Source organism: Anguilla anguilla, chromosome 3, assembly GCF_013347855.1.
Source record: "Anguilla anguilla isolate fAngAng1 chromosome 3, fAngAng1.pri, whole genome shotgun sequence".
In the NCBI taxonomy this organism is placed as follows: Eukaryota; Metazoa; Chordata; class Actinopteri; order Anguilliformes; family Anguillidae; genus Anguilla; species Anguilla anguilla.
Genome location: NC_049203.1, coordinates 6,565,262 through 6,579,494, shown reverse-complemented (window position 1 = coordinate 6,579,494; position 14,233 = coordinate 6,565,262). Strand labels below are relative to the sequence as shown.

At 50.0% G+C, this 14,233-nt stretch overlaps 1 protein-coding gene across 3 annotated transcripts in view; it reads left to right on the top strand.

Annotated features, from left to right (window-relative positions):
• Window positions 1-14,233, top strand: part of nrxn2b (neurexin 2b) — a 631,318-nt gene that overhangs the window by 534,883 nt on the left and 82,202 nt on the right. The window lies entirely within an intron of this gene.

Below are 14,233 nucleotides of genomic sequence, written 5' to 3'. Positions count from 1 at the left end.
AGAGGAAATGCGAGAGGGACTATAGGCGGGACTGAGTGGTGTTCAGAAGTGCTAACTCACTGGGGGCATACTTTTTTTTTATTTCACCACGTGTTTGATTTTGTTAGATGAAAAATTACACTATTTAATGTGACGTCTATATGCTGCGATCAAGTAAACATCCTGATCTCTGTTTGTCCCAAAGCTTTATTGTCCCATTGTAATTTCCCCCAATTGCGTGGCTATTGATCTGCCGTAACATTTGTTACATCACAATGCATTGTAAACACAGCATTCTGATGTCATAGTGATGAGAGATCTACAGTCAGAGTCTATATTTACGCTCTTTGCTACAGTAGCCTCGCCAAAGACAGAGATGGAACAAGATGACTGCAGTCTTTCCGGAATCCCCATTCATTTTTAAAGGCCGCTTCCGTCTTGGCCCGCATAAAACCATCGATCCCTATATTCTGTGCGAGAATTGGATTACAGCGCGTGCGCTTCCTTCGTGAGCTTTTAGAAAGCACATCGGTAAGTGATTTGCGGAAGAAATGGAATTAGGAATGAAGCATCGCTTTGCTGGCTAGAGAGTTTAAAACTGTTGAAAGTGTGACCCAAATTAAATTTTCAATGAAACACCAGCTTTCAGCGAGGTGCGAGGTCACTAGCTAGGCGCCATGAAAATGGAACATCGCAGTTACGCTGCTGATGTTTGATTTGTTTGTATGTTCAGCAGGCTAGGCGGCTAACTAAAGTTAGGCAATTTACCGTATTTTAGTTTTACGTTATATTTTCAGAAGAATTCAAAAACAAAATAAATGGCAGTTTTCCGCTGTTGTAACAGTTAACTGTAGCGCGAAGTTTTAACATTTTCACCTGGTAGCAGAGCTTAATATCACCTGCATTGTAAAAAATAAATAAAAACATGGGCACTGCAAATTGTGGGAGGAGTAGATTGTAACGTGACGTCCATTTGAGGGTGAGCTGAATCTCGTCATTCTGTATTTGCCGTGGTAGAGACGTGGCTCTCCATCTCTGCCGCGAGCTTTGTTACATCAAAATGCACTGTCACCTGGTGATCACAGCGGGAGCACTCTGTTGCTATAGTGATGGGAAAAAAATTCTACATTAACACCAGCTCTGTGACTTCGCAGTGCATCGCGCCCTGTTGATTACAGAACAACAGGTTGTGCGATCATGGTCTATTACAGAAGTGGTGATGAGAGAGCCGCGCAAAACTGTGTTCTCTCGCTATGTTTGTTCATCCCCTAAATCAGCGCGGAACACGCTTCTGTCTCGCGGCGTAATAGCTCCATTTTTCATCGTGTTGCTGCAGTTTATTAACTTGTTGGTTCTGTCCATAAACAAAGCTTGATGAATGAAATAATAAATCTGCAGCGGATTGTTTCTTCGCTTGCCGTTGACGGAATTACCGCCGTATATTTATTACTGTTTTTTGATTGCGTGTATAGTTGTGCGTGCGCAGGTGCGTGTGTGTGCACGCGCGCTTTTTTTTTCGTCCACTTCAACTGCACTGCTAACGTTCAGAATGATTGACAGCTGGCCCCAGGGTTCTCTCCCTGTGTGAAGCCAGTTTTCTCGTCCTCTTGTTGAGAACCGGCACCTACTGTACTGTAGCTGACTGATCTCATTACAGGCTGACACGCCTGTGTGAAGCTGATTATGCGGGTGCGTGACATCGAGTGAGGCACACCTGGGCCTCAGTCATGTACCGGGTCGCGGGGCCATGAGGCACAGTGCTCCCTGGGACAAATCCCTAACCTGTCACTCAAGCCCCTGACCTGTCACTCAGACCCCCTAACCTGTCACTCAAACCCCTGACCTGTCACTCATACCCCTGCCCTGTCAATCAAAACCCTGACCTGTCACTCACTGAGATGAAGCGGAAGTGGCGCCCCAGCGGACGAGCGGTCCCATTAGCCCCGCCCCTTACTCACCGGCTATTCTGTCTCTGATTGGTTCTGACCATCGAGGGGACCAATCAGAGACAGAATATGCGACGGAACGTGCGCGTGAGAGAGCTGCCTGTGGTCCACTCGAGTTTTGCCGTGTGCGCCAGTGCTGCGGACCGCCTCGCTAACCGCACTGCGGTGTGTCACCTGACCTTGCGCAATGAAACCGAAGAATTTAACACGAAAAGAAACGCGCTCTTAATATCTTTTTTTCCCCGTTACTTCGGGAATTCTCCGTTCTGTTCATTAATCACAGAGCCCTTAGATGCGGTGAATTGAAATGGCTTCTATTTCCCTAAACTCTGCGTTTAATTGCCCCCCAGGAACGCTGGGCTGTAAGTTCACTGTGGCTCTGGGTGCGCTGGCGAAGCGTAGAGTGTCCAGCCGGAAAAAAAAACAAACTCCCAGAAGCCATTGCTCTTGAGCGACAGCGGGAGCCGCATTTTGTGACGGGGGGGGGGGGGGGGGGGGTGCAGTGAAACGAGCGTAATTACAGCATGCGCTCCAGAGAGACCCGGAGCGTTCATCAGCAGTTATTTGTCTTGGTGCTGTGAGCCTCTCAGCGGTTTAGCGCGCTAGCTCCTTCAGCGGCGGTGATCAAACTGGCGGAACTCGTTTGCTTCTTTGTCAAAATAAGAGCAATAATGAAAGTGAAGCGCCGAGGACTTTTATTTTGCCTTCTGCGTTATTGACCTCTTATTTATTCAGGGTGGGTTGGCTGAGCACGCCCGAGGGCCTTATGCGCAAAATTAGCATGAGAACAGTGGGGATGGAAGCCCCGCTTGAGAAAGAGCGAGAGAAATGACAGTGAGGTGCTGATGCAGTACCTCGCGGTTCCAGGTGGGGGCGCCTCATTCCGTCGCACGCTCCCGCGCGGCTGACGCCTTATTTCTGGAAGATTCCGGAGGTGTGGCTCCCCCTCTCCTCTCACTCGCTGAAAGATGGTCGGAGCAGATTAAAATGTCAAGGAGATGCCTTATCCTTCATCCCCCACCCCCTCCAGTCAATGATCCACCCTTATTTATATTACAACCCCCCCCCCCACCCCGCCCCACCCCCGTTGGCTGTCACAGTCTGAGGCGCGACTCAGACGCCTGGCAGAAGTTGACAAATGGTAGTGCGATCAAGGGGTGGGTGGTTGCCGGTGGTAACGAGACTTGGGGGGGCGTGGGCGTGGCAGGTCTTCCTCAGTACTCTGTGCTGGCTGGATATTGATTGAGTCTTGAGAGCGTGGCACATGTGGGGGGGCGGGCAGGGCGGTTTAATTAATTTCCCGACACGGCGCAGGGCTAGTCAGTGTCTGCTGTCACCTGATCTTCCGCAGACGCTCCGCCCCTTTTCGTCAGGGGGGTCCCAAGGGTCATCCCTCCCTCCATCGCTGCAGGTCCCTGTGATGGACCATCAGCAGGTCCCCACGTCATTTGTTCCCCTGTGTTCGGGGTGTCCTACAAAACCAGACAATTTTTTTAATGTGTTATAAATGCATGCAGCACACGAGCGCCTATTCAGTCAGTGCTCAGTGGTGCAGCACCAGTCCTACACCTGGGTCTTGACCCCACAGCCTTACAGGTTAGAAGGTCGAATCCATAACTAACGCGATGCATTACCCGGGCACAGGAAGCGGATGATCCGGTAAGCTGGTCTGTGTTTTCCATTCTCGAGGATGACCTCGGGTTCGAACCTGCGCTGAAGGCAGCAGAATTAGGGGTGCCTGGCAGGGCAGGGCAGGGCAGGCCGCTTACAGATGGACTGGGTGCAGATTGGCGCTCCTTATATACATAAAACAGAAGTGTGTGTATATATAATAGGTATAGAGGGCTGTCGTAAGTAATCTGAATATAATAATAATGCATTTTATAACAACATTGACTATAATCAATACATAATCTGATACATAGTCTGAAAGTCTACAGGCAGTGGAGTGACAACATAAGGCTTCTCGATCCTTTTGTGTTCTTCGAGGTAGAACAGTAGGGAACCCGGTCACCGTGGAAACAGAATCTTGCTCATTGTCTGCGGAATCGAGCCATTTGCCTCCAGGAATCGATGAGCTATTATAGGCTCGGAGTGCGGTTGGCTGGGGTTAGGGTAACGTGTCCTGTCGCGTTTGTCTTTCTGCTCCAATCAGTTATGCAGCCGGGCGACATGCCCCTGCGACACTGGCCAATCGCCTGCTGGACTGCCCGGCTGGCCACGCCCATGGCAGCGAGCCAGGAGGGTGTAAGTCACAGTGCCTGAGGATTCGCGCGGTGGCAGGTGTCACACTCTCTAAAAAGTGGACTTTAAAAAAAGATTTATTCCAATGTTAAATAAGTGAGCGAAAAATACTGTTATGCGTTAGCCCAAAAAACAAAAAAAAATGTAATCTGTTGCAGCACTTTTATTCAATAATTGATTCTTTTTTTTTATGTTCAAGGTCGGTGTCCTTCTCGGGGAAAGAAAAAAAAAAAAAAAAATGGAGAATCGTTTCACAAAGCTTTGGGTTATTAAATTATACAGCCAGGATTACCCAGCATGCTCTTTGCCTCTACTGAACAACACGCGGCTGCAAATCCAACTGGAAGCTCCAGTCATCCATCAACTGCTCCGCAGCGCTTAGAGCACCCAAGGCTCACGCTGCGGCCGGTGCTTAAGAAGTATGCATTATACAGTGTGCCTTGGAAGGCTGCATATTTTCCCTTCTGCTGTTTAAAATTTATGGGGTTTTCAGGTGGGGGTTACAAGGGTCTAGGCGAGTGAAAGTAATCTGGGCAGGAAGAGAAATAATGAAGACGTTTATAGAAATATTAAAATGCAGCAAATATAACTATGTTTGTGACCAGCGGAATGGAGTAAACAATACAATGAATAAGAGATGCACAGCACTTACCTGAAGTTATACACATTGAACAGCTCGATACAGCATGCAACATGCTACTTACAGGATGTAAGTTGCGCAAACAGATTATTGGAGATGAAATCAATAAATGGTCAGTGTCCGTGTCCATCCGGACGCTTGTCAAAAAGCAGGAAGCGGATTGACTGTCCGTTGCATGGAAAGACCACGTCATTCAGAACCGGAATGACCTTCAAGAATCAAGGCTTTTCTCCACATACTTTGAATTTTTAAGTTGATTCTGAGTATTATGAGTGAACAACGCGCCCTTGGAATTTAATGAGAACAAAATGGACTTCCTGCCCGACCCTTCATATCAGCACTGGAGATTCAGGTAGTGTGTGTGTGTGCAAGTGTGTGCTTCCTGTGTGTGTGTGCGAGTGTGACCATGTGTGTGCTTCCTGTGTGTGTGTGTGCGAGTGTGAGCATGTGTGTGCTTCCTGTGTGTGTGCTTCACATGTGTGTATGTGTGTGTGCGAGTGTGAGCATGTGTGTGCTTCCCGTGTGTGTGTGTGTGTATGCGTGTGTGCGAGTGTGAGCATGTGTGTGCTTCCCATGTGTGTGCGTGCGTGCGCGCGTGTATGTGTGTGGTCTGTCCCAGTGTCTATAGGACTGCTGCCTCTGCCCAGTGCTGCTTTCTTCTCTGCATCAGAAGCACTGTTCCCTTCCCTTCCTGCTGGCCACTCGAACTGCATGAGAAGAGCATTCACACGTGGTCATTAAACCTCAGAAAGACGAGTGGGAGGGCTTCCGCTGTCGAACGCAGCCTTAACCATAAGTGCCCTGCTTTTACCGCTGCCTGCCGGACTCCTTAAACGGTCTCAGCCCACAAACACGCCCCTTATTTTAAACCTCCATTAGGCCTGCTTCCGCAGACGCACACTTAAGAGCCCGGCTCACTGAGACCGTTAGCATGTGCGAGGCCGTTTTAGAGCACGCAGAACTAATGGCGCGACCATCGATCGCTGCATAACAAATGGCGTGGTCATGTTATCGGTTTTGTGCATGCTAAAAGGTTTTGCGTACGGCAAGAAGGCCTCAGGCCCTACAGGAAGTGTCTTCGAAGCGCTCCTTTGCCTCTTTCTGTTGCTCTGTGTGTAATTCAGACTCAGTGCTTATATCCTCGGCTCAGAGGCCGTGTCTTCCATACTTGCATTTGAGGACGCGAGGACGAAATTACAGAATAATCAGCGAAGGGCTTGCATATAGAGGCCTGTTTAATGCGGGCCAGTGTGTTGGACATATTTAATGTGTCCTGTGGTCAATGCACAATGCACAGTAATGGGGACTCTGGGGATTTTCAAGACTGGGCTTGATATGGTGTTGGATACTGTCTCATCTGTAGGTAATCAGTGCACTAATTTAGTCAGGAAAATGGCGAGCATTGCTGGGCTGAATGTTATGTTTTGTTATGTTAATGCTAAATGAGCTGAACACTAAACTAGGCTACTGTCGCAGTACTGCCAACACCAGGCATTTTATTATATATTTTAGTAGCAATTTACCACCATAATGTTGTTTATGTTCATTTTTAGTAATTACTTTGGACGGACCTTGCAACATATGCAACAACGGGCAGCTCATTAATGAGCACGTAATGGGGCTTAAAGGTTCTGTTTTTATCCTTCAAATTAAAAGCGCAATTCTGAGAAAGGAAACTTGGAGATGCTGTAGTAGGGTGAAGCATGCCCATTTCTACATTTTGCAGAAAGCAACATTCAGCCAAGAAAATCTTTTTTTTTTTTTTTTGCAATGTTTGTGCGAGGATCCTTTTCTCAAAGGCAGAGAAAGGCGTCCGTGCCGGAGCTTTATTTATTTACTTATTTATTTATTTTTATTGAGAACTGATTCTTTTGTCGATTTTCCCAGAAGCCCCTGCGGTACCTGCCGCTGCCTCGCAGGCTCTCCCTTTGATGTGTGCGGTTGCCGGAGCGATCTCCTCTTAAAGAGGGCTGAGCTGCCGGCGCTCCAGTGCTGCAGCTTCTTTAGACATCAGCAAAGCGTCGGGCCCTGCTCCTGTAATGAAGAGCACACCCTCTCATACAGAAACACACACACACACGCACACACACACACACACACACACACACACACACACACACACACACTCTTTCTCACACACACACACACCTTTGGCAGGCTGCCTCCTGTGTAGAGTGGGAAGGGAGAGTGGTAAGAGCTCACTGTATTTGATGACAGTAGCCTCATCCAGTCCTGTCTGTCTGCAACCAGGCCACACCCACTGATCACGGACTTCCACTCTATCAGGCCACACCCACTGACCAGAAATTGCCAATCATCTAATGAGGCCACACCCTCTAAACAGGGGCTTCCACTAGTTGGACCTATGGAGATATTTAAGATATATTATATCCAATCCAAGCCCGCCCCCCACCTTCCCAGCATGTCTTTGATTAATTCCTTGAATCAGCTCACTTTGCAAAAAGTTAATTGGTGAACAGCTGCTTTCACAGAACCTTAGTGGGGTTTTTTTTTTCTTCTCCTTTTTCTGCTCTGTCCTTCAGGAGGATTCTGAGGGCCGCAGGCTGGGTAATATGCGGCCGTAACTGCCGCGGTTCGTCCTTCCAAGAAACGCCAACAGCACATTTCAGCTTTTCAATCTCTTCAGAATCCCAGCCGTGTTTACACAAGCTCGGTCCTCCAGTCGCAGCCAGGAAGAAGAGAAAAAAAATAAATAAATATAGAAACACCATTTTGTGTTCGTCAGGGGAATCTCAATCATTTTCTCAGAAATCCATCAGTTATTCCGGGGAGAGAGCGGAACAATGCGGAGGGAGAGGGACGGGGGGGACGGGGGACGGGGGGGGGGGGACGGCAGGGGTTGTTGGAAAGCTCGCTGTTGCTTTTTTCGCGAGCCGGGGATAAATTGGGAAGCGGTCCCGGGTTCGGTTCTGTGCTCCGCGCCGCGGCAACGACAGGTGTTTGCCCGGGACCCGTCGCGTTGCTCCCGTTCCCAGCGCCGCGGCTCGTTTTGGGGGAGAGTAAGTGACGATTAGCGCAGGCGGTGCTGATGGAGGGGGGCCTGCTTTTACCGACGACGCCGCTGGAGACGGCAGGGAGAGAGAGAAAATTAAAGCTAATCCTCTGAGGCTGCATTCCCACATCCAGGCAGAACTAATCGGCCAACTTCGCGCCGCCGTCATTAAATCCAGAGTGTGCGCGACTCAGAAACTTAAAAGAGCAGTTCGGGTATTGCGAAAAACAGCTTTGAAATGGCAGGATGGGATTTTGTTTTTTTTGTTTTTTAAAAGTATGTATTCCGTTTTGATATTGTATAAAGGCTCCCTGCCTTATTGTCTAAGAGTCTGAATAGCATTACGATGGGGGCCAATCAAATGTGGAAGAAAAGCATTGGTGGCATTAAGTTTTGATTGGATGAATGAGACAGCCGTCACTTAAAATAGTGGCACTACCAGTCCCCCATGTGTGATTCAGTATCGGGAGACAGATGGCACAAAGTTAAGAGATGTAGAATCGCTCCAAAGCAGTATAATGGCCTTTTTACATCCCATTCTCACATCCTATCAAGTCAGGTTTAAAATGGCTGAAGTCAGCCCACAGCAAGCAAAGCCTTAATGCATTTTTTATCTTTTCCCCGGACTGTGTGATCCACTGTGCTACTCCTCTGCAATGAAGGAGAGAAGGGATTAAACATACAGCCACCCATGTGTGAAGCTGACCATTGAGTGGGAGCATGGAGATTTTGGGCGGGGGTGGGGGCATGTGCAGGACGGGGGTGGGGGAGGGGGGGGGGTGGCACATAAGCCACTGTAGCTGGTGGGGGGTTCAGATGAGAGGGGTTTGGGAGAGGGAGGTGGATGGAGGGGCTGGAGTTAGTGGAGATTGAAATTTGGGTTCCTGCTAGAGAGGGATTGGATTTAGGAAAGGAGAGGGGGAGAGGTAGAGGGGGGTGGATGGAGGGGGTGAAGGAGAACTTTGTGCCAGAGAGGGATCGGGTTTAGGGAAGGAGAGGGGCAGAGGTCGAGGGGTAAGGGGAGCTGAAGAGTTGGGTGGTGTGGTGGAGGGAGCCGGCCGAGTCCAGTAGGCGGTATGAAGGCCGGCGTAGCCCCGGCTGCCAGCGTAGGCTAACAGAGCCGCCGAACGCAGAGCCGGAAAAGCAGGCTAACGAGCGATGCCTCGCTCATCCTCTCGGCAGATAAAGAGCGGGGCCGACGAAAAATTAAGGAGCTGGAACCCTTCCCAGAGCAATTAGCTGAGCCCACACGTCTGTTTGATTAATACACGGCTGAAATTAGCCTCGCCGCCGCTCCTCGCTGCGAGCGCGCTCCGTCGAGACCGGGCTGCGCCAGTTTGCTAGCGTCCCGCGGTCAGCGCCGCCCCTGTCGAAGGCGCGGGGCAGGGGTGTCCGACTCCGGTCCTGGAGGGCCAGCAGTGCCTGCTGGTTTTCGGTGCGATTCCCCACAAGCGATTGATTTAAATCGTTGATTGGCTAAAGAAGTCCGCACACCTAGTTCTCAAGGCTTTAATTGGCTGCAGATTGAAAGGCAACCAGAAATACCTGCTGACACTGCGGCCCTCCAGGACTGGAGTTCGACACCCCCTGGTGTACAGTGTACCATTAAGTATACAGTTAGGATTACTGCTGCCAATGAGATCACTCTTTCCTTTTCTCTAAACCAATAAAAATCCTGCACCAGAAGTACTGCCTGTTTATCCGGTCTTGCAGGAAAGTCCCAAAATATGGATGAGGAAAAATATGAACCATTGGACAATCTTCAATTTCCCTATCTATAACTGACATTTCCCATGCTGGGTCCCCACTCCAGGCCCCCACTTCAGCTCCCCACTCCGGGTCCCCAAACTGGGCCCCACTCCGGGCCCCCACTCCGGGTTCCCACTCCGGGCCCCCACTCCTGGTCCCCATGTGGGCCCCTACAGGCCCTCAGACCTGCTTCCTGAGCTGAATAACAAGGACTTTTCCCCAGGAGACGCCGCCTCCGCCCTAGGCCCAAACAAAGTCTCGCTTTCTGACCGGAGCGGGGGCCGGGAGCAGAACGCAAGGCCCCCGCCTTCCGAAATCTTTCTCGATGACCTCTGTCCCCGGGGCAGTCCTGCCCTGTATATGACCGGAGGGGAAATCTGTGCCCCCGTTCCAACTCATACCCCGATAATGAGTTCTGCACCTGTCCCAAAAGGCTGGGCCTTTAGAGAGGTGGTGAATTGATTCAGCAGTTTTTACTCACAGTAATGCCAGCAAGCGTGCCTCCTCTATGCCTTCTCTCTCTCTCTCTCTTTCTGTCTCTCCCCCACTCTCACTCTCCCTCTCTCTTGCTTTCCCTCCCTCTCTCTCTCCCTCTGTTTCTTGCCCTCTTTCTTTCTCTATCTCTCTCTCTCATTCATAATTGAATGTCTGCAGCAAATATAGGGAAAAGAAAATGGCCATTTTGGAGCTCGTTGACTGCAGAGGGTCAATGGGCCACCCCTATAGCAGCCCCCCGCCCCCCTGCATATCTCTAAGGAGGTTACCCAGCGCCATTTCCCTTATCAATCACTTGGTAAGACCAGGGTCAGCCCCCTTTCTGTAATACAGGGATAATGAGATGATGTGTGATTAAGGATATGCGCCCATTCAGTTAATTTGCTTCCCACTGAGGTTTCGTGCCGTAGTTTCTCATCTTGGTCTTGGGGACACGCAAGGCTTTCTTGTTTGCTGGACCTCAGTTCATTGGATTTGAGTCGAGCTCTTGCTTGAATAATGGCTTGGGCCTGACCTCTGTCTGTCAAGAAATCTCTACCAGAGCCTTTTTTTGTTATAGAAACTTAGCATTGGAGGTGTTTATGTAGAAAACATTAAAGGTATTTCTGTTCATTTGTTCTTTGTCATTTGTGCCCTAGCAACAAATCAGTGCTAATATGGATTTGTTGTTCACTTAAGGAAAAATTACATATTGGACTTTTATTGAACGGCAAAGTACAACAGCTAATTAATTTAATTAGAAAATCCAAATGGTGTGCATTCGAAAAAAAGAAATTTGAACAGGCCGTGAGCACATTTACATTTCAACGGGATTTAGATATGATTGTACAAAGGAGGAAATTGCCATATTACCATTTAATTTAACCTTCCAAGGTGCGAGATCACAATTATGTGATTATAATGTTCTTAACTGAACATTCTAATGCTAATGTAACAATCGCTACTGATAATTGAAAGCAATGGTGTTCTGAAGGATTTTGAAAAGAACATTCCAATAAAAAAAAAAAACTGCTCTTCAGGAGGGTTAAGTAAGGCAATGGATGATGAGCAGTTTGCAGGATTTCGACGCTGGCTCGTGCCCGTTTAGTCAGTGTAGGGGACGCCTGCAGTTCTTGGCTCCCTGGGTTACAGGCTTTGCGGCCCGTCGCTGGTGCAGATGTTCCTGTTCAGAGTGTTCGGCGGTAGAAGGTGCTAGAACACGGGCCGTCGTTCTCTATTCAGGCCACGAGGAGAGAAAGAGGTCAGCGCACGCCTCTCCCCGCACCACTCCATCTCTCATTTAAGCCATCGCTTCACACAAATTAAGTCTCTCGAAGGATGAAAATGAATTTTGAGAAGCGGCTATCCTTCTGCATACATAAATCACTTCCTCCCCCACCAGCCCCCAAGCCCCCCCCCCCTTCTCAAACTGCACACAGTCCTTGCCCCCATTTGAATTTCCGATCCACATTTGGGGAGATAAACGATTGAGCTACGTTGGGTACATTTTGAGTCTCCTTGAAGGGGAAAGAGGGAGAGAGGTAGGTGGGGGGGGTGGGTGGTGATAAATCTAGTGCTGTAGGCGGGGGGGTGAGATTGAGAGGATGAGGTGAAACCGGTCTGAAGAAAAAAAAAGGAAATGGAGGAGCAAGCACGGCAGAACCGGGGCGGCGGCCATTTTGATATCGCCGGGTCGAGCGCGGTGAAGCCGGGGCAGAGGAATTAATGGAGATTCAGAACCCAGGTCCTGCTTTGGTAGGGTAAAGGAGAGTGTGGGGGAAAAAGGGAATGAGAAAACAAACAGAAAAACAGAGAATAGGGAGGAGAGAAGTGGCAGGGTTCAGTCAGCGGTCGACTCGTAAGCGGTCCCGCCACCAGCCGCGAACTGCCGTGTTCCACTGCGCCTGACACAAGCGGTTAGGGCCTCGTTTCTGAAGCTCACTTCCTGGACTTGTTGAGAGACGACGCTCAGTAGCGCCAGCGCGTTTGGCTCCGGGATAGCTCTTTCAGGCACAATAGCATGTAGCCGAAAGTGGACGAATCAGGGACAGTTTTGCATCAATGTTCATCACTCGGGACGGGGGGGTGGGTGGGGGGGGGGTCGGGGATGCGCACCTCATGCGCTTAGTGGAGGACCCGGACCCAGCCTGGACTTCATGACCATATAAGGGCACTCCCTGCTCCCTGCTGTGCAGTTTCTGGCTCCAGTTTGTACAAAATGGCGCCGCAAAAAGCAGTACTGTCGAAGCGCTTTCTTGCCAGCCCTTTGGGAAGTCAGTGGGTGTCGTCACAGTCGCTTTGTCCGTCTTTTTTCTACTGTCTACGGACAAACGTAGTAAGGAGTTTGGTGCAGGACCCCAGCCTAATTGCTTTACCGGCGGCGAGAGTTTGGAGGAAAAAAAGTCATTCCTCCGCGCGTATGTGGAGCCAGATGACGTTTAATTACCCGGTAACCTGTCTTCAAGAACTGGCGCATCAGCCAGGACCTGTCACAAATGGCACCCAGGGGTTCGGGACGGGAAATGACTGTCACGGTTTTTTCCCCCCGCTTTATTAATCGTGCTTCGCCTGTCCTTCGTCCCCGCCGTATGTGTGCAGGTGTCTGATTTACCTGGCTGCCGAGTTTTTGAAATTGAGGAGCTGTCTGAAAATGAGTTTGGCGACACTCTCAGAAACCGCTCCAGGTCTGCTAATATGCTAACTTTGAGCCGGCTGGGATTATAAACACGAGGGAGAGAGATGAAGTCTCACATATTATTAGTGTCAAGGCCAGGACTGTGCGGTGAGGTGTTAATGGTTGGGGAACTGTGCTCGTGAACCGAAGGTTGGGGTTGCCCGACGTCCAGTTTTCAACCGGAATGTTCTATTTTCAACCGGAATGTTCTGTTTTCAACCGGAATGTCCGGTTTTCCATTTTTATGTACAGATCCGGTTTGCGGTCCCGACCGGACAGCGTGACGTGATGGAAGAAATTTTGCGGCATTATTATTTATTAAAATGACGAAATGGCAAATCATCTACGATGGGTCCTGATGTGGTATTTGCGATCTCACGCCGTAAAAGGGTTAAACTTGATCCGGTCCGTGTTTTCCTTCTGCCCGGTGCTTGTTCATGGCCTCCGTTGTCTGCTCTCCTTCTGTTGTCTGTATAGAGGCTGTTGGGATGCAGATAGGGGTAAAGGTGTAAATGCGCAGGTATGGGAGATGAATAAGCCTTCATCTCCAGCAGCTCTGCTCCCTCCTCGTCATCCTCCGCTGGCGCTGATCTTCGGGCCGCGGCTGACAGTCTCCATACCTCACCTGGCAGAGCAGGCTTTTTAGCGGGTCCTCGCCCTGTCCACTCCGGTCCGTCCCTGTTAGCATCACCGAGGCCTGCGCTAAGGGGACACCTTTCACTTCCCGTTTGAGGGTCCGTCGCCATGACGGCTGTAACGTCGACCTTTCTAGCCTGGCCATCTAGGTCCCGCCCCCTCCACCTGGCACAGAAGCTCTAATTCTATGTGTGTCTTTCGCTTTGTTGTCCCTCCTTGTGCTGTTTGGACCCTCCCAGCTCTTCTTTGCCTGGGATTTGAATGGGCCTCTTTTCTTCTGCGTGCTGCGGCTTCTAGGTTCGTCCATTTTGAGCTTTGCGAAAGTGCGCTTTTTACTGTACGCCCATACTGGAGCGGATCCTTGGCTGGTTTTGAGAGGCCGTTGGTGGAAAAGAGGGCCTTTCAGTCTGAGTGATTTTTGAGCTGGACAGAGAGAGTGCGATGGTTGTGATTGGTGGGGAGGGGGTGGACGTGGAGAGGGAGAGTGGACGTAACGGGGGGTGGGGCGGGCGTTTGTGATGGACGCTGACTTTTAACAGCTCCAAACGACTGTAAAACTTTGCCAATTAGCTTTGGTGCAGCCCCGGCGTGTAAAACTGTCACAGGCAAAGCGGGCGGATTTAAGAGCCGGCTTCTTGTGGTGGGGGGGTGGCAGCAGGGGGGGGGAGGAGGAGGGGGGTGGGTCTCAGAGGTATGGATTACTGCACAGATACCTCCAGAAGCGCGAGATTAAAAATGATGCGGGGACGAGGCAGCCACAGAGAATTCATTATCCCCGGAATAAATTAGATTCTCTGCAGCTCCAATTATCAGAGCGCCGCGCCTCCTGTCCGATCTCTCCGGGCTCAGCAACGGGAGGCGAGCTTTAATCAGGAACC